We start from the raw sequence: 26494 nt of genomic DNA on the forward strand, positions 1-26494 counted from the left end.
AGCCTCCACTGCTGGATACTGCTCACTTATGGGCAGGTGAGAACGATAATTAGCTACCAGCTTTTGGAAACTGCAGGAAGAAGAGCTGGTTGCTACCACTGCCACTGAGCATCTCCAGCAGGTGACTGTGTTGGGGGACTGACAGAGTATGCCTATGATGCTTGTTGGCAAATCTACTTAGTTTTATATAATGAAGTGTTCTGGGACCTAGTCATAAGAAGCCCCTAGGCCTGTGATAAGCCATATCCCTAAGGGACAGGATGGAGGTGAGAATCAGTGGCCTCTTTCCTACCCACTTAGCACAAAGTCAGCCCCGGCCCAAGCCCTCTGCTTTTTCCCTATGAACTGGGCCTCTGCCAGGTTTCCCCAGCCTGTCATTCCACCAGATGCCAAGGCAAGGCTTCTTTCCGTTTTTCTAGAACTCAGGTATGCTGAAAGCCATGTGTTCCTACTGCTTATTCTTCAACCCATTCTACCTCTTAAGCCTCGAGGCAGGGCAGCAGCTGGTAAACAAAAACAAAAACAACAAAAATCCTGTTCCCTCTGCCAGTCTTGTTCCTTCTGCTCGGAGCACAGAAGTCTGAGGCACAGAGTTTCCTGAGCAGCTCTCCCCACTCAATTCCCTTCCTAAACCCATCAGAGTGTTTCTCTGAGTTGATCCACGAGTCCTTGCTATTTCTAGTACCCCCTAGCCTTTGTAGGATAGGTGTTCCATCTGTACTCTGGCTGTTTTGTCTCTCCATTTCTGTCTGGAGATTTCTGCTTGTTTGGGGGTAGTACTGGGGATTAATCCTAGGACCCAGCACATGCGAGGCAAGTGCTTTACTCCTGAGCTATGTAACTGGTATTTATTTATTTTTCTTTCTCACTAAAGTATCCATGCCAGCTTTGAACTTGCAGTCCTCCTGCCTCAGCCTCCTGACTGGCTGGGATGGCAGGTGTTCTCTGGGTTGGGCCTAAGTTTCCTTTCCACCTTCTGAGAATTACTACTACTGTTCATGGCTTGCCTGGGGGAGAGTCTGATGGTGAGGGAAAGAGCTATAGTTGGGCATAGGACAGCCCCTGAAAGGGAGCGGAGATTAAGATTTTCCTGATCATGAGACTTGCAGAGTCTCCAGACACTCTGAACCTCAAAGATCAAGCCACAACTGTGGTAGCTTCAAGTCATCCTCTCCCTGTGCCTCCTCAGACCCCCAATTCCATGATAATGGGGCGGGCAGGGGAGGATACATACTAGAAACATGAGCAGCAGCTGGAAGCTGGCTTGGCTGGTGGCCAGATGCGGGAAGGGAGAGGCAAAGCCAGGGGAGCCCGAATGTGGGCTACACAGTATTTCTGCTCCTCCCTTCTTCACAGAACTGCATGTCCCCCTTTCTAGAACAGATAATGAATCACAGAACCACTCAAATGGAGAAATCCAAAAGTGCCTCTTTGCCTTCCTGCTCTAGCCTGTGATTAATAGAGACTTACTCCAGTGAGTTACTAGAAGTGGGAGAAGGGAGCAGCTCTTTGACATTGCACAACAGAGATGACCAACAGGAGGTGAGCTGAGGTCTGAGCGGGTGGGGGAGGTCATCAGAAGGACCTGCCACTGCAGCAAGCGCTCCAGGTCAGCCCTGGGCCAAGTGCACGGAAGGGAGGACACCCCACCCACTGTTTTCTCCCCAGCTTTTCTTAAGCTGCATCTCTCGTTTTCTTCAGGCAATTTCCAAGTTTTATTTTTGGTTTGGAAAGGGGTGAAAGTGCCTTGGCATCTGCATTTATCAGCTCGCACTCTCTCCCTCTCGCTCTCTCTCCCCCTCCCTGTGTGACCTACTTTAGAGACTAGAGTGGCTTTCATTTTTATGGCCTTTGGAGAAATCACTGAAAGCAAAGATTCCGTTTCAGAAGCTGAAGTTGAGGTACACGGGACGCTGTGCTGGGGTGGTTATTGCTCTATAATTTCTGTGGCTTTCTCCCCGCACCCTGCTCTGTCTTCAAAATGTCTTTTAAAAGGCGCTCCTCGTCAGCACCGCTGAGAGCAGCTGTAAAGATGTGGTGTGGGGGCGATTCTGGGGCCGGCCCAGCTGTCTGCCTCCCAACCTTCCAGTCACCTCAGTGCCAGGCTCTGGCCCCCTAGCGCGGAGCTTAGGGCTCCTTAGGGCTCCTGAATGCCCTCATGAGGGGAGTCAGGGGAGTCGCCTACTTCTCACAGCAAGAGTCCAAGAGGTCCAGAGCCTGAGGGGTGGATCACCTAGAGGAGGCCTGCAGAGTCGCCCCTCACCTGCTTCCTTGAGACCCCTCTGAGCAAGGAGCTGTGAACTCAAATCTGAATATGTGGCTCATCACCTGGAAAGTCACTCATCTTACTTGGTTTATTTCTTTTCTCTTTTCTTTTTTTTTTTCCCCCAAGTATTTACTTGCCTCACAATTGTGATGAGAAGATAAAGTGTAGGTAAATCAAAGCATAAAAATAAACTGTAAACAGCTCCGCCCCCGGTCCCATTAATTATTTACAGGCACACTCAGCAGGAACTCATTAATGGAAAATACAAAGATCCAGAGGACAGAATCCTGGCCCTCAAGGCGGTTATATTCCAGAGGAGATGCAAAAACAAGACAGAAACCCCCAGAAAATCTGATGGTAGATGAAATGGAGTCGAGTCCCCTGCCTCTCAAAGTATGGTACATCACCATCTGGGAGCTTATCAGAAATACAGAATCTCAGGCCCTACTCCAGACAAGATCTCTGGATGATTGGTATATACGTTAAAGTTTAGAGAGAAGATATTTCCACCTGTCTCAGGACGTCTGAGTGTGAATATCTCAGCTTTAGGTCACTGGAGGCCTAAGTCTCTCTTGACATTCCTTTTCTGTCGGCTTCTGGGCCTTTCCATATGTTCCACTGATGAGTTCAGCCGTGAGAATAAATATCCCTCCAGGGGAGAGACAGAGGGCAGGAAGCTGAGACCTAGTGATAGGGAGACCAGGTTGGGGCTGGAGTAGGAACAGTGTGTGGGAAGGCAGGAGTCCAGCCAGGTCATCGCCAAGGGACTTAGCTGAAAAGTCAAGGAAACCGAGAACAAAATGTCACGAGCAAGGAAAGAAGGATGTGGAGGCTCTAACTATACCCCCTTCCCCAAGAAATCTGGTGTGAAGAGAATCAAGATGACAGCTAGAAAGGCTCTTGGGTCAGTTGAAAGGACCGCACACATCTTAAGACAGAATCAATGGGTGCAGGAACAGCTATAATGAGGGCGAATGGGGTTTGAATATATATATCTCAACTCCTAAGTATGTGACTCTTATCAGGAGAAATATACACTTTCTTTTCCTTCTTCTGTCAAATAAAAGGAGACCAGAGACACTAATAAATTACTCCAGGGACCTTGTTAGTTTCAGCAGCCTGCAATCTCTTCCTCACTCCCAGCCCACAAAGACCCTCGCAGCTTAAACTCCAACATACCAGTTGGCAAGGTAACAAACTGCTAGAGGATCCTGGAGAATAAAAGGATCACTCCCTGAAACCCTAGTGCTGCCGCTCACTCATCTTAAGATGGAGATTTCTGATGCTTCATCCCTTTTACATATTAGGAGTTTGAAACATATAGGATTGCAGGCATGTGCTATGAGGATAGCAGGATCTGGTGTTCTTGTAAGCAGAAAAAAAACAACAACAACACGTGTGCATGTGTGTGTGCACACACACTTGTTGTCTGTGCTCATTTGGAAAGCCAGTTATGAATGAGCATGGTTTCCTGGATAAAAAAAATTTCTCTTCTTTCCCTTCCCACCAAGTCTGACCTCATCTGTCTTTTTCAGTGTTATGGAGGATTAATCTGAGGCTGAAAACAGGTTGAGACACGTCCAACAAAGAGGCCGGATACAGAGAGTAGAAGGAGAGCAGCCAAGCAGTTTTAGGTCTCTTAAGGCAAATGGAGAGAGGATAAGGAGATGGAAGTAGGAGTAGGAGACAGCGGGTGGACTGAGGGGGAAGACAAGAGAGACAGATGTCTGTGAGGACTTAAAGAGAAACAGAAGACTAAAATAAACTCAGAGTCAGAAAACAGGAAGAATGTGAGAAGCAGCAAAAGGTACTGGACTGGGAACTGCAGAGTATTTGATAAAACACAGCCCAGACCAGATGGAGAAACAGCATTACCCCCAGCAACGTCCCATGGAACATGGGAGAAAATGCAGAAGAATTAATACGCCACTCGGCTGGGGATGATTTCATGTTCAACTATGACAGTGATTTATAAACCCACATCATCAGTGGGCCTTTGTCACACTTTTCTAAAAGGATAAGGTGAGGCCCTAACTTGCTGGTCTTTGCATGCCTAGACCATCCAGACACAAAACTCAGCCCAGAGCTCCAAATTCCTCCAGTCTGTTTTCCTCCAGCTTTCGGTTCTAATTAGCCGAAGCTATTTCTGAAAACAAACAGATCATCTCTCTCCATGTTCCCTAGCAGGCCTTTCCATATTCCCATCTGCACGCAGGGCCTTCTCCTGACGGTGGTCTGGTCCTCCGGCTTTCACTCCGCAGCACCAGCACCGGGGCTGCACATCTTGGCTTCACCTCTCCCCTCCCCCACAGCCCTCTTGCCAACACATCCCAAATTCTTGTTAAACTTGCAGCATTGCCTAGCTCATTTCCATTCTGCTCTTCAGCTTTCACTGTTATTGTCTTTGTTCTTGAGTCATGCGTGAGTCTCTTCTCCCCTTTGCCTCTCCTCTCCTCTGCCCCAGTCCTACCTTATAAAGTAAGGTCACTCATCTGACAGTACAGTTTTGGTTTTGTTATCAGTTTCTGACTCAAAAGCCTCTAATGGGGCTGGGGGTGTAGCTCAGTGGCATAGCACTTGCCTAGCATGCATGAGGCCCCGGGTTGGATCTCTAATGATTTCCCATATTCTGCCTGCCTAGTCAAGGTTTCATTCAACCATCCTTTGTCTACTGTGTTCTAAGCACTGGGTACAAGGGTAAGTAAGAAACTTGATGTCTAGAAAGTAGAGGCATGGGAAACCAATCTAACCAGGGTTAATACCATGGTGATATAGGAATATTGACAAGGGGTATTTAACCCAGAGAGGTTACTAGGGTCCTAAGATAAGGAGACTATTTCTAGACTGAGTTCCATTTGGAGTTGGTCAAGTTTGGAATCTGGGGGAAATCGTTCCAGATGGATAGAGCTGCTTGTGCAAAGACCCTGAAGCCAAAGAGTGAGTAGTAACTAGATATCTCAAACAACGTCCACATTATGGAATGGGGCATGGCCCTAGAATGAAGAGGGGTCAGACTGCAAAAGGCTAGGCATGCTGTGCTGAGGTGTTTGGCTTTATCTTTAAAGATGTGGGATGGTTGGGGGCGCAGCTCAGTGTGGCTGTAGCTGAAGGCCCTGTGTTCTATCTCCAGGACTAGAAAAAAATGTGGGAGAGCCAAGGAAAGCTTTTAAGAAATGGTGGGATCCAATCAGATTTGAATTTACATTTATCACTGGCTTAAGTACAGGACTAAGGGTGAGAGAAGAGGAAAGACTGGGGGCGAGGACAAGATGAGCAGTCAGAAGGTTAGTCAATAAACCAAGTGAAGAATTCCTGGGGCCAATAGCAGCAGGGGACTCCGGAGCCATCTACCTTATGCTGCCTCGCATGGTTATTTATGTCCATGTTGCTTAACTCCCTGAAATTACTTACCTCTGCCTTCCCCACTGAACTGCAAACTCTTTGAAGATAAGCCCAGGACCTTAATCTTATCTACATAGAGGCCTTTCCGTGCCGGAATCTGCATTGATGTCAGCAGAACCAGAGAAAGTGAAAAACCCGGGGACTAGCCTAGGAGCGGTAGCAGGAGGCAGCTCCAAGCCAGAGGAGGCAGGAATGGGAGGTTTCTTCCACCCGACCCCACACTTCCTGCAGCCCAGCTGGGTTCCCGCTCCAGTTTCTAAGAAGCAAATTCTGAGTCACCTCGATCTTGCTAAGCTCCCCACAGCAGGATTTGAGGGCTTAGGGTTTTGGAGCACCATCTCATTCCTTCTCCCTTCTCCCAATATAGGCAAAGCCAAGAAGAGTCTGGCCAGAATATCACTGCCTGCCTCTCACCCTGGGACCGGGCGCCACCGGGGATGGAATTTCACCTGGAAAGTGGGCAGGGGGAGGTGAAACCAGCCCCTGAGAAGCTGGATGGGAGGAGGGCTTGAGGGAAGGCAGACGTCCTCTCTCGGGCAGGGAGTGGATCAAATGATTTAAGCCCCTTCTCCGGTTACCCGCTCGGCTCTCTTGATAATTGCTTGTTTACTCACTTCCGGGTCCTCAGAAGCTGCTGGACTCCTGCTGCTCTGGGAGTGGTGGGTTTACCCGATCCCCTCCTCTCCCTCCTCCTCCCCCTGTGCAGAACCCGCTGGGAAGGAACAAAGACCAGAGTTCAAGTCCTAATGAGGTCTCCAGTGAGGTAGAGGTGATAGTCTTCATTCAGTCCCAGGCAGCGGGAAGCTGAAATCCCCAAGCCAGCCCTTAAATTGGCTGTTGGCCTGGTGCTCAGAATGAGTACCCTTGGGCCGTGGGGGTGTCTCTGGAACCTGGTTTCTGGGAGAGGGACTTTAAGAGCAAGTAGCCCTGTTGGACTTGATTCTTCCCTTTCTCCAGAGGGGGTGTTGGAGTGAGTGATTTAACAAATCCCTGAAAGTCGGAATGGGTTAAAGATGTGATAAACACAGGTATGCAAATTGTACCCACAAAGAAAGCAGCAGAGGTGCATCCTTGTATCTGACTGTGACTGATAGGAGTTTGTATTCATGCTCTCAAAGGAGGACAGCTGTTAGTCCCTTCATTAATTAAGGTCCTTATCAGCATTCCCATTGAAAGGGATGAACACGTATTTGTTTCAAGGAAGACTTTGTGCCTCTGGAGACCAGCGTCTCTGTGAAAACACTGGCTAGGGGTAGGACCTTGCTAGGAAAAGCCCTAAGTATGTGATTCACATCTTCTAATTAGAGCACATTATCACTTACTTACCAATGGTTAGGGCTGTAATAAACTAACCCTTAGGAGACCCCAGGTCAAACAAAGGTAATTTACTAAAGAAATGTCAACATGAACCTAAGTGAAGTGGTTACTGTTGTTTTCCTTAGGCACATCGGGTCCCTAAGGACTCAGCCTTGATCTCTGAGTTCTCCCCTTTGGGCCAGGGCCTGGGGGAGGCCATCAAGAGTCCTTGGCAGGGGGAGGCCTAGTCATATCTCCAATGGTGTCAGGGCATCTCTGCCCCTTCCTTTTATCCTCTGAACCCTAACTTCAGCAATGCCTGTGGCTGCCCCCAAAGCCATGTTTCCCCACCTTTCCTCCGCCTGGACTGCTCTCCCTGCTGAGCCAACCTTCTGCAGTCATTCCTCCACAGTTCCTTCTCCTGACCAGACTGTGCCCTCTCCACCTGGAAATCACATTTCATCTTCCTATTCCCATAACCTAGCCCAAAATCTGGTGCTGGCTAAGGATAAGCTGTTGTCTGGGGAGACTCAAGTCCTGGTTCAGTTATTCACAGTCTGTATGACTTTCAGCAAATCATTTCATCTTTTGGAGTCCTAGCTTTTTCATTTTAAAATAAATCGTGCCGATTCCAACTCACACAGTTACGAATTAAAAATGAGACAACTGTGGAAGTGCTGAACAAAACGCCAGGTGGTGGAGGTGGTAGGAGGGGCGCTTAGCTCCAAGGGAAGACATATTTGTCTTAGTTTGCTGGAACTGCCATAATGAAATAAACTATGTGGTTTAAGCAACAGAACTTTTATTTTCTCACAGTTCTAGAGATTGGAAGTCTGAGATCAGGGTACCAGAATGGTGGGGTTCTAATCAGAGCTCTCTTCCTCACTTCTCACTACTCTCTTAGCAGATCTCTCTAACTCTCTCTCTTATAAGGCCACAGTTCTATCAGATTAGGGCCCCACCTTTGTGACCTCACTTAATAGTCATATTCTAAAGACTATATCTCCAGATATAGTCACGTGAGGTGTTAGAGCTTCAACATGTGAATTTGCAGGGGAGCACAGTTTAATACATAGCAAGCACTATTAAAGGACATTCATTAGCACATAGAACACTTCTGCCCTGGCCCCACTTGCCCTAACTTGCAGATCTGGAACCCTCTTCCCTCTCCAGTTTGTAGCTACAGTGTATGAATCATGACTTGTCCACCAATTTATAGACGTCCCAGTAACTAAAGTATTTGTATGACATATCATATAGCTTATGAAGAACATTTCTTTCATACACAATCTCACCTTATCATCATTTCACAGACTAGGAAACTAAGGCCTAACTGGCCCAGCCCAGACTTACTCCTAAGGGTTCTGTTTATTTCCAAACTCTTCCATCATACCAACACAGGGCTCTAGGAATGGTAAAATCGAAGCTCTTTAAATCCCTCCACTATGGCTCTATGCCAGCTGTTGAGAAGCTTCACTTTTAATTTGCCCTCATATGAATCCTTTCTTCCTGCTTAGAACTTATACAGTTTTAAGTCAAAAATATATAAGGAACGAGGTAACATTCTTAGAATAACTGTGTAAATACACAGTCCTAATATTTTATTATGCTTGTTTGAGGCTGAATTTAAGGCACACCGCACACTAAGCTTATTCTTTTAGGAAGTCCTGCCCATCCAGGACAACTGAATGAGGCACGTTCTCATTTTAATTGTACCCATTCACTAAACTTTAACTTCGTTTACAATCTTCCATGTGTCAGAGCTTTAGCCGTGCAGGAGGTCACATTCCAAATGTCAGGTGTAGACTGCCCCTGGAGAAGGAGGGTATAAATCGAATTCTCTCTGGTCGGCTTCATGCTTCCTGCTCCCTGACGCCAAAGAAGTCAATTCTGGTCGACACCCTGGGAGCTGGAGACCCTCTTTTCGGGAATCTGCAATACTCTTTCCTCAACCAAACCAAACCTACACAAGGAAACGCGCGAGGGCCAGGCATGGTGGAAACCTTCCTCCCAGGGTGGGGGTCATCGCAGCAGAGAGACACAGGGAGCTGTGTTCACGGGGTCATTGCACGGGGCGGGAGGACTAAGGGTCCCTGGAAAGCACGACCCCGGATCCCGAGAGCGATTCCTCCCGCACTTCTTCCCTCTGGCCCAGCGCCGCCTGGCCCCCGGCCCTCAAGCAGAAGGAGGTTTTATTTCCCTGGTCCCTCTTTTATCCGGCCACGCAGGCTGGGGACCCTCGGCCAAGGTCTCCTCCCATCCCTAGAGGAAGGGCGGGTGATCCGGGGAGGATTCAAAGGGGCCCGGAGGTCAGCCGGGGCCGGGAGAGGCTGCGCACAGCGCCCGGGCCGCAGCCGGGTCTCCGCTGGGCTTCCTCCCGGCTCCCGCCTTTCCGGGCCGGGCGCGGGGGGAGGGGAAGCTCCAGGCCCGCGGGCCCCGGGGCCGCCCCGCCCCAGCGCAGGCCGAGGCCGGGCCGAGCCGGGCGCGCCGCGGGCGGGCGGCAGGGGCGGGGCCGGGGCCGCGGTCGGAGTCGCCTCCCGCGCGCCGCAGCCGCCGTTGCCAGGGTTACCGGGGCGCTCGGGGCGGGGGCGGGAGTCGCTGCCTCGTCGCCATGGGAACGGCGCAGTTATTTCCAACCCCCGGGCCGTGCCAGTGGCGCGGTGCCAGGGTGCGAGGGTATTGTAGGACAGCGGCAATCTGCTGCGGCCGGGGACGTAACAATGCGCCGCTTCTGCAGCGCGGGCCCCGCCGGCAAGAGGTCCCGGCTAATCGGAGGGGCCGCGGCCGCCCCCGCGCGCCGAGCCTCCTCCCGGGCGCTCCGCGGCGGGGAGCTGGCGGCCCGGGGCGCTCCCGGCTGCACGTGCTGCCCCCGCCGCCGCCCTCGCCAGACAAAGCGGGGCCCTCCCGGGCGCGCTTCCTAGGCCCCCTTCCCTCGGCGAACCCTTTGATTCTTCCCGGCTCCGGTCTTCATCTCGCACTTGGTCCCACCCCTCTCAACTGCTTCCTGGAGTGCCTCCTTTGTGCTCGCCACCTCAACTTTGGCCTTCCTTCCAAGGCTCTGCCTTTAAAAGCGACTCCATCTGACCCCTCCCCCACTCGTCTCCTTTGGCAGCTCAGTCCATTTGTTGTAAGGGCGACCGCTCCCTGCTCTTGGGCATTTTTCAGCTCCACGCTACCTTTTCTATTGTCCTCTCCCCTTCTCTCAGAACCTTCTTTCTGTCCTCAGCCCTTTAAAGACTCTTCCAGAAACTCGCCTGGCATTGTCTCTTTCCCGGGTTGTGGGACAGCTAGAGGGATTGCAAATATCCACCTAGATTGAGTCCCCTTTGTATCTCGCTATCACCACCTTTTCCCCCGTGTCACTCTGAAATCACATTATTGGGCACCATGGTTGGGGATACGGGGGTTCTGCTGCTGTTGTTGTGCCCATTGACCGTCTCCGTTTGTAAATTCAAGTAAAGGAAGCTACTGGGAACTGGCCAGAGACCCTTGAAATGCGACTTGAGTATTAAGCATTCTCTCTTACCCCATCTCTGTGACGCCTTGCTTTGTTTTACACACCACATGCCTCGCCCCATCTCTGGACACCGCCACCCCCAGCAGCCACATTGTTCATCCTTTGGCACCAGCTCTGGAGTAGGAAAGGGCAGGTCCTCCTGTCCAGGAAGGAAGGTGGGGCAGAGTAGCTCCTGCAGGAAGGGAAGGAAAAAGGAGGGAAGGAAGGAAGTGGCCAACAGAAGAAGGTGGAATCCGGTGGGAGGGTTTTTCATTGTTTCAACTTCTTTCCTTTTTAGTTCTGGAAAGTCAAGCCCAAGGCCATCCCCAGAACCGAGGTTCTGCTGCCATCTCCCAGAACCCTGGCATGGACTCCCTGCCTGAGCTTGGAGCAGGCAGAGGTTTTGGTGGGCAGAGTTGAATGTATGTTGCAAATGGTAAGCACTTACATCGTTAATGTATGCATTTCCTTTTTCTTTTCTGTTCAACAAAATCACTTTTATCTTGCTTTTTTCTTAAAAAAGAAAAAGAAAAAAAAAAGGTGCCCCAGGGTTAGAACTATGCTTCAGGTGAGAAAAATGTATCTAACATTTCCTGAGGACCTTTTATGTATCTCTGCTCTTATATTGGTACTACTTCACATTTACATAGGGCTTTGTAGTTTATGCAGAGCTCCCACCTACACTACTTCGTTTCAGCCATTATCATCACTCCTACTTTGGTTCCTTTCAGCCCCTAACTTTATTTTATTTGGTGCTGGAGATTCTACTCAGGGCCTGGAACATGCTGGGCAAGTACTCTATCACTGAGCTACCCACCTCTACCTGTAAGGCCTAGGCCCAGGGCCAAATGCAGACCTCAGAAACACCAGCAAGGAAGTGCTTTGGTCATTCTAGACTTACATAGTGGTATCTTGCATACCCAAATGGGTTGGAAGTTACCAGCTACTTTTCTTTTTTAAGATATTTATTTTTTAGTTGTAGTTGGACACAATACCTTTGTTTTATTTATTTTTATGTAGTGCTGAGGATCAAACCCAGGGCCTCATACACGCCAGGCGAGCGCTCTACTGCTGAGCCACAACTCCAGCCCCTACCAGCTACTTTTCTGACTTTGTTGTCATCTTATTTCTTGAAAGCCCCAGAATGAAAAGGAAAAAAAAAAAAATCTACTTTAAAAGATTTTTGTCTGAAACGTAGTCCAAAGTTAACCAGTTATTTGTCTTCCCACCTTCTGAATTAGTTAACAGAATCCTGAATGCTCAGTGCAGAGGCCTGAGGAAGGTTGTAAAAGCTCACCTTTGTTCTGAGAGAGTGTGACCAACATTTCAAGAGCTGGTGGGGAGGGTGGGAATGAGAATCAAGAAGGGGGACCAACAGCACTAGATCCTTTTATTTTATTTAGTTTTTAATTGCTGATGTGTTGGTTGAAGAAGGTGTGAAGAAATGGACACTGGACTATATGAATTTGGGACAAAAAAGTGCACATAGAGTTATCAGGACTTGGCTTCCCTTCCTTCTGTGATCTTCCCAGTGAACAATTTTGCTTTAAAGGGATTTTGCTACCACCTTCAATCAGCAGGAGGATCTCAAGTTCTAAGCTAGCCTCAGCAATTTAGTGATATCCTTAGCAACCTGCAAGTTAGCTTCTCCTGGACACAAGTCAGGTTGTTGAGTTGAGTATCTCTGGGCACTTGGACTCTACCGGAAAATACAAGCCCTGTGCATGGTTCTGTGGTTATTGTGTGTGGGATGCAGAGGTGGGGAGGGCAGATTTCTGGTAAACGGAAGAGAGGATTTTCTCATAAACAGAAATGTCAACTCTGAGAGGGTTGGGCTTCCTTAGACATTCGTGGTCATGGAGATGACTAAGGGGCCTAGGCTAGAAGCCCACCTGTCAGGCGTTCTGCAGTTTGTGGTCCTGTGCTAGGTGGGTCATGAATTTATGACATCCAGAGTCCCTTCTAACTTTAAGATTCTGTAGTTTTGATTGCTGTGGTGGCACGAACCTATAATCCCAGAAGCTTGGAGAGGCTGAGGCAGGAGGAGCGCAAGTTCTAGGCTAGCGTCAGCAATTTAGTGAGACCCTTAGCAACTTAACAAGTCTCTATCTCAAAAAAAAAAAAAAAAAAAAAAGGTCTGGGGATGTAGCTCAGGGGTAAAGCATCCCTGGGTTCAATCTCCAGTGGGGGGGGGCGCAGATCTGCAGTTTTGAGATATAATAATGATACTAGGCAGCATGCAGTGAATAACTGCAGCTTTACTAGGGATTCCATTCATCAAATATGTATTGAGTGTGTACTTTGTACCATTGTTCTGCGGAATCTGGAAGATTCAGAGATGTGAATAGTGGGGTTTAAGATCTTAAACTCTACTTGGAATAAAGTGATTCAGGAAGGATTCCAGGCCACAACAAGTGGTCCCGTCCCATACTCAGTCAAAGCCCAGAGGGTCAGCATCCTCTCACACCATTTCTCAGTGATTGGTTTCTTCCTGACATGCTGGATTCCGGGAAAGTGTGGCTTTGATCTGTGTGGGAGGGGCCGGAGAGGAATGGTATTCTTAGAGGAAGGGCAGAGTGGCCTGTGTCTGCAAGGAGAACACTGAGTGAAGATAGAACTCACCCTGCCAGGATATGCTGGGATGGGGACAGGAATGAGAACCACGAGGACAATGAGGTGGAAATGAATGGGCGCCTGTGGGAGAGGTAATGAGGTGAATCCGGAAAAAATCTGTCACTGAGATCCAAGAAGAGACGGGAGGGTTAATCTCTCTTGCTGCTTTGAAAAGATGAGCTGAGTTAGTTAGAGGCCTGGACTTATGAAGACAGATCTGTTGTGCTGGCTTCTAGCAGGAGTCTGGGGATGAGTAGGTGGGGGCTTGCCATGCTGCTGTGAAAGATGATAAGATCTGAGCAGCCGGGCAGCCTGAAATCAGCTCCAGGGCCCTTCTCTCTTTTGGCCACCTTTGGTAAGAGGAGTCTGATAAGCCCCAAGAACTCCTGCCCTGGCCAGTGCTCACCACCCCAGCCTCCCCATCAGCAGCCTTCCCAGGAACAGTCCAGGTGTCTGTAGGGACTCTCAGGACTTGTGAGCCAGAGAGAGAGAGGTGAGTGAAGGCGGAGGCGACACTGCAGGGTGGTGATATAATAATGATACTAGGAAGTGGAAAGGCTCCTGAGGATTCAGATTGGCTCTTCTCTTCAGGAGTGTTTCATTGGAGTCTGTAGCAACCTCGGGGATTAAAAAAAAGTTTTTGGTTTTCTGTTCTCTGTGTGTCCTGGAATAACCTCCTTCTTCCACAGTCATAGACACTCAGAATCTTAGGCCTAGAATGTCCTTCAGGGGATCATGTCTACACCTGGAGAAGGGCTTGGGCATGCTTTGAAGGTTTTCTTTGGAGGGGGGCTCTCACACCTCCTGGTTAGCCTGCATGGCACTGGTCTAGGTGCTCTCTACCACTGAACCACATTCCTAGCCCTTTTTATTTTTTTATTTAGAGAACAGGATCTCACTAAGTTGCTGAGATTGGCCTTGAACTTTCAATTTCCTCAGAATCCCAGGTTGCTGGGATTCCTGTATACCACTATGCCCAGTTTTTAATTAAAAAAAAAATTTTTTTTAAGTGCTAGGGATTGAACCCAGGGTGTTGTACATGCTAGACACACTCTCTCTACCTCACCCCATATCCACAGCCCCGGGTTTAGTTGCAGAGCGCCTGTGGATCACTGTCAGCTATACGGAGCAGAAGAGAAGGCATAAAGAGAGCCTCCCGGGTCAGACCAGGAGTCTGAAGGGGAGGGACCTTAGGGCATTTTGATGAGGTGGGGACGGATCCAGGGAGAGCAATCAGATACAAGGTTAGGCCTAGACCCTTCTTCCCTGGTGAGCTGAAGGGCTCTGGAGTTGTCCTCGGTTCTAATTGCAGGCTAGAGGTGTTCAGCCACCTTTGAAGGATGGGACCTGTGGACCTGTGTCGCTTGAGTCATCTGAGAACCTCTGGAGGCAGGTGGGCGTGGAGTGGGATTCATTCTGCCCTGAATTTGAGAAGAAAAGACTGCTTCTGGGAGTTTTGCTCTTGTTTGCATTCAGATCCTCTCAGGGTTCTTTACTTTGAAGAATGAACAGAAGCCAGGGGCTCAGTTTGACAAGGGCTCTGCAGGGGAATGGCGGGACGCGGCTGTGAGCTGCGGGAAGCTCTTCTCCTGCCCGGATGATGGATGTGACAGGCCTCTGCGAGAGAGTCAGCCAGATGCCAGTTGCTTTTCTGGTATTAGCTCTTGCTGGTGGGGTTCAGCTGGAAAGCCCAGGCAGGTACGATATGGACGTCAAAGGAGGGCCAGAGGCAGCTTGTTTGATTCAGGGTCCTCAAGGCCCTGGACACCTGGGAGGCAGCTCTTGGAGTTCTGCCTGTACAGGACCTGGCTATAAAGAGGAGACGCTGAGTTGAGGACTGAAGAGCCGAGGTGCCGATCAATCCAGAGGATCTGATCTTATGCCTGGTGCATCTTATGCCTGGTGCACTAGGCGCAGTGACCAGAGAGAGTCCTTGTGCCCAGTGGGCCTCATCAAGCTTTGAGAGCTTGGACACGTAACCCGGGCAACTCAGGTCTAGCCATTCTCGGATTCTCCAAAGCCACTGGGCCTTCCCTGTGAACCCCCCTGCACTCCCCCTCCCTAGCTGCCAGTCTCTGTGTTCGATTGTTTGGTTTTATCTTCATCCTTGGCTGAGATGTTCGGGAGCTAGCTGGGCTTAGAGGACTAAAAGGCAAAGAGGCTTACCTTCACTTTCAGGATCACATCCAAATCCTCCCGTAGCAGGTGTTCAAGCCTTTGTGTCTGCTCCCTGCCTGCCTTTCCCACCTTGCTTTTTGACAACATCCAGCAGATATGGCACTTCAGTTGTACTTTTCCAGAACATGCCGTGCTCTTGTGCTTTTGTGTCTCTGCCCATGCAGAGCACATCCTTCCCTTCCCCCAATCCAGAGATGCCTGGCTCATCCTTTGAGGCCTTCCAAGCAGTTTGGGCCTCATCTGTTCTGGAGATCCTTTCCTAGCTCTCGAATCTGGAGTAAAATGTACCTTCTCTGTTCTCCCAGAGGAGTGTGCAGGTGCCCCTGTCACCATATTCAGTAGTGGTATTTTGTGCCTTTGTCTTCCCAACAAGGAAACAATTTCTTCTGGGGTTTCCCAAGTTCTCAACATAGTGCCCGATATGGAATCAGTACTTGTTTATTTGTTCAGTTGCTAATCTGTCTATGTCATCCCACCCCCAGTAGAATTTAAGCTTTATGAGAGCCAGGATCTTGTCTTTCGTTTATTGTCCAACTCCAATGTCTAACAAAGTCTCCAATAAATATTTGTTGAATGAATGCATGGAGTCATGGGCTGTGATTCACATTTTGTTTTCCCCTGGCTGCCCCAGTGACCTCATGTGAGCTCCTTGGCATACCTAGCATGGTGTGGTGGGACTGTGTCCAGCACACCACCCTAATGCAGTGCTTCTAGTCTTCGCTGCTGGCATCTTGCTCCTGTGACCAGTTCTCTGCAGGACTCCCAGCCTTGTGCTTGGGCAACTCTCAAGTACAGAGGAGTCAACTGTGGGTAGGTAAGTCTTGGGAAACCAGAACCAATGGATAAATGCTTTTCTCCTTCTTCCCCTGGTTGATCAACCTGAGATCCACTTCAGAGTTTTCCTGTGGCACTGGTTGACCAGCTGACACTTGGTGGTAGACAGCTTCATAGGAATCCCTGGATTGGCTCTCCTCCCCTGCTTCTGCCTCCTGGGATCACATCCTCAAATGTACGACTTGCACAAAAGCCTTTGTCCCAGGCTCTGCTTTGGGGGGAACTCAGGTGATGATGACTAGGTTCCCCTCCTGGCTCTGCCACTTCATAGTCCTGTCTTTGGGTAAAACTCTGTAACCTCAATGCTTCTGTTTCCTCACCTGAAAAGGGAGTATGGAAATACCATGGCACAGGATTCTGTGATGCGGGATAACGTGGTACGTGGTGGGTGAGCGTGTCGGACTCAGTACCTGCGTGTATCATCAGGCTCTCACTAAAGATTTCTTTTCTTCTTGCCTGTTTTTGTAAAAGGCAGGTCGGGGAAGTCTGCTTGGCCTCCTGGCTGGCAAGGCCTGTTGCTGAGCGTGATCTCCACTCTGGTGGGAAAACCAGAGCAGAGGAGCAAAGGGTGACTAGGCCAGATGACTCAGGGATTTGGCAACTGGATCATTCTTCTCTGGAGCATTCTGTAAACATTGGTCAATGGACTCTTGCAACATGCCTGGCAGGTGGAAGCGGGAAGGAGTGAGGGTGTGGAGGATGTGGAGGCCGGGAGAGGCCAAACGCGTTGCTCACAGGGGCCGATGCCGGCGTGTCTGAGATGCTTTTCCAGAACACCAGCAGGAGGCATCTTTGTGGAGGGGGCGGGGCTGGTGATGAGTTCTCAGGTTCTCTTTTTGTCCCCACTTCCTTCCTGTCAACTCTGTAGCCTCTCCCAGATGGCATTCTCTTACTGCAGAGAACAATCCCAGAGTTCTTCATGCTCCGGTGCCCAAAATAGCTGAAGGCCCAAAGCAATGAAAACTTAAGAGAACGGTTTCTGGCCTTACCATAAGGATGGGAGAGGGATCCGGGGGCTGGGCTCCGCCGGGCTCCCCCTGAGCTTATGCACCATATGCCTCCTCAGCCTGCGGGGAAGGTAGGTTCTGGGTGCATTTTGCCCCTTGGCTACTGGGATGCTCTTTGGGAAGTGACTCAGGAGGGATGGGCCAGCTTTCTTAGTGTTTAATCATTACATCTTGGAGCAGAAGCCCTCTGCTTCCCACTCTCCCTGGCAGTCACAGCAGATAGCTGAGAACAGCCATGCTCGTGGATCTGCAGAGGGATTAGACCAGGGGAGATCGGGCCGGGTGATTGGCTGGCCGATACCCCTCCACAGAAGTGGCCCCATCTCTCAGAGCCATCCTCTTCCACCACCCAAGAGTCTAGATTCCTGTCCTCCTGGAAATCTGTAGACATCTGGTCCTGGCTGGCCCCTGCTGAAGGACCTCAGGAAGGAAAAGGGCAACCTTCAGCAAATGATGGCCTTGCTGAAGCCACACTGTTGTGTCTACTGCCCCTCTGCCTCCCTGACCTCACCCCATGCCTTCCTTTCTGACAGCAGGGACCAGAGGCCCAAGCCCCCTGGCCCTCTTGCACCTGGCCAGCGAGTCCTGCTCCCTGAGCATGCTGCACCTGCCTTCAGGCCCCTGTGCCTGGCCATCGGCTGCACTTGGAGACCTACTGCTCACACACACTGCGCTCCCAGTGACCTCCTTTCCTGCTCCCTCGTCAGCTGCTGGCTGTGGAGGTACTAGCAGAGTGAGCCAAAGATATGGGAACTTTCTCTACAGGGAAGTTGCTGCCAGGGGAGGGAAGAGGAAGAGTGAAAACCGGGGAGGATGCAGGCAGTGAGAACTGCCAGCTAAACTGCCAGGGGATTTCATCTGGAGGCTCCTAATTCCCAAATTGCTACACTCATCTGAGGATGAACATAGGAATGGTTACACGGGTCTACGCTGTTTGCACACGCAGAAGCCAGCGTGGGTGGCTGGTCAAACGGGTTCCCAGCCCCAACCCTCCTTTCCAACTTCTGGTCCTGTCTGCACTCCATTCCCACGTGGCCATTGGGTTGGATGAGTCGTCTTTCATCACAGTGGTTCTCAAAGTGTGGTTCCTGGACCAGCAGCATCAGCCTCTCTTGGAACTTGAAATGCAGATTTCATAAATGGAGCCCAGGCCCACGGGATCCAGCTCTCAGGATGCAGCCCAGCCATCTGGGCTTAGCAAGCCCTCTGAGGGATTCTGAGCCACCAGATCTGCTAGAGTTTGAGTAAAGAAATCCTTGTCCAGAGCAGAGAGGCCAAGGCAGAGGTCAGGGCCAGGCTTCCTGGAGAACAAGGCACTGGTGGCACACCCCACCCCAAGCAATGACGACGATGGAGCCACCTAGCACCCAGGGTGCTGAGTGGGCACTTTTCACTGACATTTCTCCTCCCAGGGAAGGGAAACCACAGAGGTAGAAAGGCTTTTCCACCAAGGATGTGGAGAAACTGGGAGAAAGGGGCAGTGAAAAGAGAAAGAGAAGAAAGGAAAGAAGAGGGGAAAATGGTTTCCCTCAGAGGCAGCACTAAAGAAAGCAGCTCAGCATTAAAAGGCAGTGGCAGGTCGGTCATGGTGGCCCATGCCTGTAATCCCAGCTACTCAGGAGGCTGAGGCAGGAGGGTCACAAGTTCAAGGCCAGCCTGGGCAACTTGGCAAGATCCTGTCTCAAAAAAAAAAAAAAATAATAATAATAATAAAAAAAGGGGGGGGGCTGGGGATGTGGCTCAAGTGGTAGCGCGCTCGCCTGGCATGCGTGCGGCCCGGGTTCAATCCTCAGCACCACATACAAACAAAGATGTTGTGTCCGCCGAGAACTAAAAAATAAATAATAAAAAAATTCTCTCTCTCTTTAAAAAAAATTTTAAAAAATGATAAAAAGGGTTGGGGTTGTAGCTGGGTGGTAGAGCATTTTCCTAGCATATGGGAGGCCCTGGGTTCAATCTCCAGCACCAGATTAAAGAGGGAGAAAGAGGAGGAGAAGAAATTTAAGGAGGTATGGAGCACAGCAGAAGGAACCCTGGAGAGAGGTGAGGAAAAATAACTCTTCTCTCACTTTTGACACATTCTTATTGAAACTTGAGGCAACTCTTTCTGGCCTATTTCCTCAACTCTACAATAAAGTTCTCAATTTCATCAATTTGAAAACAATGCTATGTGTATAGGATAAGATCTTAGTAAAAATTTTGAAAAGTGCCGGGCATGGTGGATTATATGCCTGTAATCCCAGCATCTCGAGAGGCTGAGGCAGGAGGAGCCAAGTTCAAAGCCAGCCTTAGCAACCTAGCGAGGCCCTAAGCAATTCAGCGAGACCCTGTCTCTAAATAAAATATAAAAAAGGGTCAGGGATGTGGCTCAGTCGTAAAGTGCTCCTGGGTTAAAACCTTGTTGGAAAAAAAGAGAAAAAACCAGAAAGATCTAAGTGTCAGGCATCTAACAACGTGAGGATTAAAAAAAAAAAAAAAAAAAGAGGCAGGTTGGTATGTTGGAAAGAACAATTGAGTATAAGTTAGGAAGGCTGGGCCCTGATTTCAGTTCTGTTATTAACCAGCAATGCAATCATGGGTCAAGCACCTTCCTCTCTGGGCCTCAATTTCCTTGTCTATGAAATGGGGACATTAGATCATATCTAATGGCATGCTAAGATTTAACAGTCTGTGAATCCATGGCTTTGATTAGTTGGTCCGTAGGGTCTGGATTCCCAGGTGGGCACCGTGGTGTTCTGGCCCTTGCCTCATGGAGAGAGAGGAACCAGAGAAAAGAGGTGGGGCATCCTGTTGTTAGATCCAGGATTCAGTACCAGGGCCTGGAGGAGGGAGACGGAAAGCAGAGTGAGAAGGCTCTCCAAAAGATTGACACACCGCTCACAGGGAGACAAATGTGCTCCAAGTCTGTTTTTCTTTTGTGGTTTTTTTCACCCATGAAGCTCAGGTCAGCGCTCATCACAAGGGAGTTCCCAAGAAAGAGGAGCAGGAGGACTGGCTCAAGACCTCTGTTCTTCCTCCTTGGCTTCATGACACTGGAGATTTGAATTCCCCTTTTCTCTTCCCCACCACAGTTGAAACAGCTGGAGAGTGGAGTCCAGAAGGGAGGTTGCTTGACATTCTCAATTCCTGAGTTAGCCTGGCCTGAGGGAGGCAGCTCAGAAAGGAGGCCAGAGAGCAGACCCCTGGCTTCAGGCAGGAAGAGGAAGAAAGCCAAGCATTCTTTTAACAAGACCAGCTCTCGGGCAGTCCCAGGCATCCTCTGGTTCTACTACTGGATGCCCCTGCTCCCACTCAGGCCAGGGGTGTGTGCCCTGAGCCTCACTCATCTTCTTCCTCTTTGGGGACCACGCATAGCATTGGGGAGCAGCTTAAGTGGCAGAACCGGTATCAGGGCGCCCTGGGGCTCTAGGAGGCTGTAGCTCCTACTCCTGGGAACGGCTGGAGGCTATTTCTACTCCTTAGTCAGCACAGGGTGGGAAGGGTGAGGGCCTGGGAAAGGCCAGTGGCGTGAGCTTCTGTAGCAATTGCTCCTTGGTAAACACAGTAATAGCAGGCCTGGGATGGTGGCTGTCACCCCTGATAATTATCAGCTGCAGCGCCTTCCCCCCCTAGGTGGGCCACCAAGCTCATCACTACACAGGGGTCTGCCGAATAAGCTCCAGACTTCCAGATCGCTTCTTCCGGTTGCTAAGCAACTGGGAGTCTGTGCTGGAAGGGGTGGATCTCATTTAGGAAAATCTCTCCAGGTCTCCCGAATCTCTGAAGTCGAAATCAATTGTGCTGCAAGAGGAGAGGACTGGCTGCTGCCCTGAGGGTCAGAGGCTGGTCCAAAAGCAAAGGTAGTGCAGCCTGGTAATGTGTGAGGGACCCCGCTGGCCCTGGGAAATTGGAGGAGGGGAGTCTGCTCTGGGAGCGACCCTTTTGCTGTCACTCCTTAACTGTTATGTAGGACATGGGGCTGAAAATATCATGCTGGGTCAAGGTTAACGGGATCTGGGGCCAACAGTCCCTGCGGTCTCCTTTAGCTGGTTGGGATAAGAAGCAGCCCACAGGTGTCTGCCTTGTTCTGGACACTGAAGCCCAAGAGGTGAAGAGGGCAGGGAGGCAGGTGAGTGTTAATGGGCTTGTTTTTGGTGGCAAGAACCTGTGTGGGGGAGCAGGCCCTGGTACCGTTTGCTCCTTTGCAGAGCTCCATGGTTCAGTTGTGAGAGCTTGGGGAGGAGAAAGCTCTTGGAGCTGCCTTCATTTCTTGCTGAAGGAGATGTAATTTGGGGGTTGGTGAATCCAGTCTTATCTGCTTGTGAATCTACTGTGTTGGCTTAGGCAAGACTCAGGAATCCACTCCTGAAGTATGTGGTCACTGTGTCATAGGCTGGGACAGGCAGAGTGTGAGGGAGAGGAGAGGGAGGAGGAGAAGGCCGCAGGGTCTATTGGCCCCGGATCCTGTTACCCTTGACCCAGCAAGACGTTTTCCTGTTGAGTTCCAAGGAGTGTGTCCACCTCTGCTTTCCTGGTTGGAGACTCTGGCTTAAAGAGAAACCAAAGACAAAGGATTTTAATAAATCCAACTGATCTTCCTTGACCATGAACTCAGATAGAGGAGGGGCAGGGACCAGGAGGGAAAGGAGGACCTGTGTGACCCAGTTCCTGGTCTCGGGAAGCTCGCAGTCTGGCCCGGGAGGTGTCCCACGTACTCTCACAACTCGAGGTCCTCCTTCTTCCTGGGAATGGGGTTCTCAGAGCCGTCAGAGGTGGAGGCTTTGCGAAGGCGGAGGTAATAAAAACCGGTTTATCTGCCCAGAGCAAGACTTGCCTCAGGGTCCTGCTTGTGGACACCAGGGCTTGGATTGCCTGAGTCAGGGCGCTGGGGAGCACCTCCTAGTCTTTGGAATCTGGCTGAGGTGGGGCAGCTGTGTAGGAGGGAGAGGGGGTGAGGTGCATCCCTCAGGTCGGGGCTGAGGAGGTGGACGTGAAGGGCCCCCTGGGCCGCAGCTGGCTGCCTAGCAATCCTGACCACATCCTCTTTACCTTCAAGAGACAGGAGACAGCGGAGGAAAGAAGAAGCCAGCCACCACTCCTGGTCGTCCATCACGGTCACCGTCAGGTTCAACAAATATCCATGGGGTTCCCACCATGTGCCAGCTAGGGGGCTTGGTGCTTCTTGGTAGCCGTCTTACTCGGTCTACCTTCTCTCAAGAATTCCGTGAAGTAGGTATCAGCTTCACTCCACGCGACAAAACGGAACTTGAGAGGCTGAAAAGACTTCGTGCTGAGTACCCTTCAGATTTGGGCTGAGCTCAGTCTTGCTTGCAAGTTCTAGTATTTCACTCTCATTTTATCTAAAACCAAGTTCACTATCTATTCTTCCCTCCTGGCTTCCCTATCTCAGCCACTGGTCCTGCGGCCTGGGACATGGAGGTGTTCCTGGGCGCCTCCCTTTCTCTCCTTCCCACTTTCTGCACTTGTTTTTCTTAGTATCCAAACTTCTCTTGACTCCGCGCCCTCTTTTCCATTGCTGGGTCATTGGCCTGAACCAGGCGGTGGTCATTTATCAGCCTGTCATCCAGTGGCCTCGAGACTGATCTCCCTGCCTGGAGCCTTCTCACCCTCTCTCATCCAACCTGAAACTGGAAGTGCCTCTCTGTACCTTCAAGATAAATGCAAGCCCATTATTTTCAAGGAAACTCCCTTTCCAGGTGGATCTTGATTGTCTGTAGTGCCCCAGCTCCCTTCACATCTTCACACCCTCTCCTGTCCCCCCGCACACCACCTGCCTTCAGTTCCCAAGTGTGCCACAAGCCCCTCACCCATTTTTGCTCAAGCTGTTCATTCTTTCTGGGCTGCCCTTGCCGTCACTCACCTCCACTCGCCTCCCAACTCCTATCTATGTCTTCTCACCCAGCCCAGGGCTCCCTGGTTTTTGTTAGCATTTCTAAATGCCCCTACAAAATGCCAGCTGTTTCCAGAACAGGGCTTGGGCCTCTGCTGACCAGAAATGGAATTATCTGATGCTTGTTAACAGTAGTTGTTATTTTCACCTGGGGGAGATAGAGCCACATCCCAATTACAAGCCATATGTATATGTGACATAGTTCCTTATTGTGAAGCCATATGTATAGGTGACATAGTTCCTTATTCAAAGGAATGGAGTTAGCTTTTGTCGAAGCCCACTGTGGTCTGAGCTGGGACCTTTGCTGGTGTGATGTCATTTAGTCAGCAGTGCTAGGACTGAGGCAGCTCAGGAAGGGTCTCTAATGGGTTTCCCAACCACAACTACTCAGCAGTGAGGTGTCACATCCAGACTCAGATCCAGGCAAAGGCTCTGCATCCTCCATTGCTGCCTGCTGCCTTTCCTAGTTAGGGGCAGGTTGTGTAGTATGGAGATTTTCTTTGGGCTATTGGAACTGCCACAAGGAAAGGGACAAGGGATAGGGGTCCCAGGACAAGAGGATCAGCAATGGTCAGGTCCCACAACTCGACACCCTCTTTGCATGGCTCTCCTCATTCCCCCTGTCCCGAAGCACAAGTCCCACAGTAGCATTGCCACAAGGCAGCCTGAAGGCTGAGGTCGCTGCAACTCCTGCCAGGATCAGGCATGTCTGGCCCATGCCCAGATGGCCATCATTAGCATGGAGAGAAGAGGAACAGAGCTGGAGTGCGGGGCCTCCCAGGACCCCTGGAGGAAGGCCTGGGCACTGACTGGTCTCTGCTCCAGCAGAGCACCGGGCCCCAGCTGGGCTCAGCACAGGGTTGTTGCATGAATGAAAGAATGATCGGGCACGTTCCAGAATACCACGCTTTCCCGGAAGGAGAAGGGAGTGTTTTCCCACTTTCTTGAGTATACGTCCCTAAGGTCCTGGACATTTCCTCCATGAGACACTCCAAGTGCCCCCTCCACCCTTCTCATCTTCCTTTTATTTTTATATTTTTGTAGTACTGGATATTGAAGTGCTAGAACACTTGCACTGAACTATCTCCTCACCTCCAGCCCCTTTTTTATTTTGAGACGTGCTGAGGGCCATTACCAAGTAGGAATGACCATCGAAATTTCCTTGCCAAGCGTACCCCATGCTGCTTAGAGGACATTTGATGGGACATTGCATGCATGCTTTAATAAGGTGACCTTGCTCAAGGACCAAGGCGGATCCGGGTTTAGAGCTGATCAGGTTTGAGGAAGTAACCGGTTCCTTGAGTTTAAGGCGTTGCCAGTTTAAGATAATGGGTTTTAGGGAAGTTAGAGGTTGAAGATTATTGCTGGGATTAGGGTGTTCCTGCTGCTTGTTCCCGTTGAGTTCTCGTGAGATTAAAATGGGATTTGGAGATAGCCTTGGAGGAGGTGAATTGTGCGGGAGACGGCAGAACGCGATTGTCCCTGGACCTGTGTGGAGGCGGTGTGAGAGCGGGAATAAAGAATTGCTGTTTGAACCTACAAAGGTGTGTGGTGGCTCGTGATTCTGGTGCCAAGCCGAGACATTGGCCTTGGCAGAGACGGGATCTAAGTTGCCAGGTTTGTCTTGAACTTGGGATCCTCCTGCCTCAGCCTCCTGAAGAGCTGCAGTTACAGTTGTGTGCCACTGAGCTTGCCTGCTCTTCTTCTCCCTTCTGAAACCCTTGGGCCTCTTAAGGGGCCACCTGCGTAATTAGTGCCTCCCCCCACCCCCCAGTCCTGGAGGTTGAACCCAGGGCCCCTCACATGCTAGACAAGTGCTCTACCACTGAGCTACATCCTCAGCATATTATTTTTTCCAAGCTTTGTGGTTCCCTTGAGAATGATTTATTCAACATTTTTTGGTGCCTTCTCTGTGCTCAGCAGGGGTGAGGCTCTGTACAGCAGGGCAGCCAGATGGGTCAACAGTTATAGTGGTGTTTGATTGGCGGTGACAGCAGTAAGGGACAGCCAGCATTACTTGGGTGGATGGAGTTCAGGGAGGGCTTCCTGGAGGTGGTAACAGCTGAACCAAGTGCTGGGCTCTTGCACCACCCTGGGAGTGAGGAATGCCTCCTTGGAATCTGGGCATCTACTTTGTTCACCTTAGTCCCAGCCCCGGTTCTGAGAATGGGTGGGGGTTGTAGGAAAGGGGAGGTGGTGATGGAGAGTACCAGGATGTGTATTCCAGGTAAAGGATCTGCCTTCTGCAGAGGGCTGAGGGTGGAGTCCTAAGTCCCTTCATCCTCGTCTCTGGAGCAGGCAGGGTGAGGGTGGTGCCTGAAGCTCATCAGTCATGCCTAGGAGCCAGATTGCTGTCCCCATCTCCCAGTGGTACCAATGCTTTTGTGGAGAGAGGGCAGCACATGGTGACATGGTGTGGGGAATGACAGGCCCTGCAATCTGTCATGGAACTTCTCAACTTTTCCCAGAGCAAAAAATAGCTGACACTTCCCTAGGGCCAGGCACTGTTCTAAGCACTTTACACACGTGAACTGAGGTACTATTACTATCCGCCCACATTCACAGATGGGGAAACCGATGCACAGAGTGGTTGAGCAACTCGTCCAACCGTCTCCGAGCCCACACACCCAACCACGACACTCCTCTTCCTAGTGATGGCTCTCAACAACAGGGACAGTAAATATCCTTTGGGCTGTTTACAGCAACTCCTATAGGTGTGAATTTCATGAAAGACTCACATTTTGTGTTAAAAATTTATGTACATTTTGCATCTCTTGCAAAATAAAATTCCTGTTTAATAAAAACAATGCTTCCCGCCAAATAATCAAGTCAAATTGATGCTTCAGAGAGACAGGCCGGTTTATCCCGAGGTATGGAATATCCTCAGGGACACAGGCTGTAGCAGGAGAAGCCAGCCAGGCCGAGGTTTCCAAACAGGGAGGGCCTGGGGCTGCAGGGAGGGACCCGGTTGTGTTTTCCAGGGGGCGGGGTTGCCTTCCACTCTCTGCCCTCTCACCCTGCCTACACTCCTGTCTCTGAGCTCAGGGTGCATTCTGGGAACATCCGCATGTGAGCCTCCTTCGTGTCTTTTTTTCACCCAGTGGGTCATTACTGACTCCTGCTATGGGCAGATGTTGTTCTAGGCAAGAGGACGACAGGGGGAACATGACCAAAATATCTTGTGAAGCTTACGCTACCCAGCAAAGGCAAGCAAAAGGAACAAAAAAGGGTCACCCAAGAAGTCAATAAGGAGTATGCTTTCAGATAGAAGTGCTGTAAGGAAATAAAACAGGGCATCAGACAAAGTGATAAGAGAAGAGATATCAAGTGCAAAGATCCCGGGGTAGGAAAGAGGAAGGAAAAAGGAGGCCAGCGTGGCCATAGTGTGGTGGCTGAGAGGATGCAAAGTGCCAGATGAGGCGGGAGAGGGACAGGGACCAGATCTCGTCAAGTCTGATATTCCACACACAGTAAGGAGCTGGGTCTTCTTTTCCATGTGTATGACGTGGTCA

General features: G+C 50.4%; 2 long non-coding RNA genes across 3 annotated transcripts; both read left to right on the top strand.

Moving 5' to 3' along the window:
- Positions 1–9501: 9501 nt before the first annotated feature.
- On the top strand, positions 9502–19245 carry LOC120887416 (uncharacterized). 2 transcript variants are annotated; one of them, XR_013426420.1, is made up of 3 exons: positions 9520–10636; positions 10759–17163; positions 17626–19245. It is a non-coding gene; the product is annotated as an uncharacterized LOC120887416 (long non-coding RNA). The 2 variants fall into 2 exon arrangements; XR_013426419.1 differs by having other exon boundaries at positions 9502–17163.
- Positions 19246–20637: 1392 nt separating this feature from the next.
- LOC144367136 (uncharacterized) lies at positions 20638–24525 on the top strand. Its single transcript, XR_013426421.1, has 2 exons — positions 20638–20931; positions 22128–24525. It is a non-coding gene; the product is annotated as an uncharacterized LOC144367136 (long non-coding RNA).
- The last annotated feature ends 1969 nt before the right edge of the window (positions 24526–26494 follow it).

The sequence above is a fragment of the Ictidomys tridecemlineatus genome, chromosome 10 (genome assembly GCF_052094955.1).
Source record: "Ictidomys tridecemlineatus isolate mIctTri1 chromosome 10, mIctTri1.hap1, whole genome shotgun sequence".
Lineage (NCBI taxonomy): Eukaryota > Metazoa > Chordata > Mammalia > Rodentia > Sciuridae > Ictidomys > Ictidomys tridecemlineatus.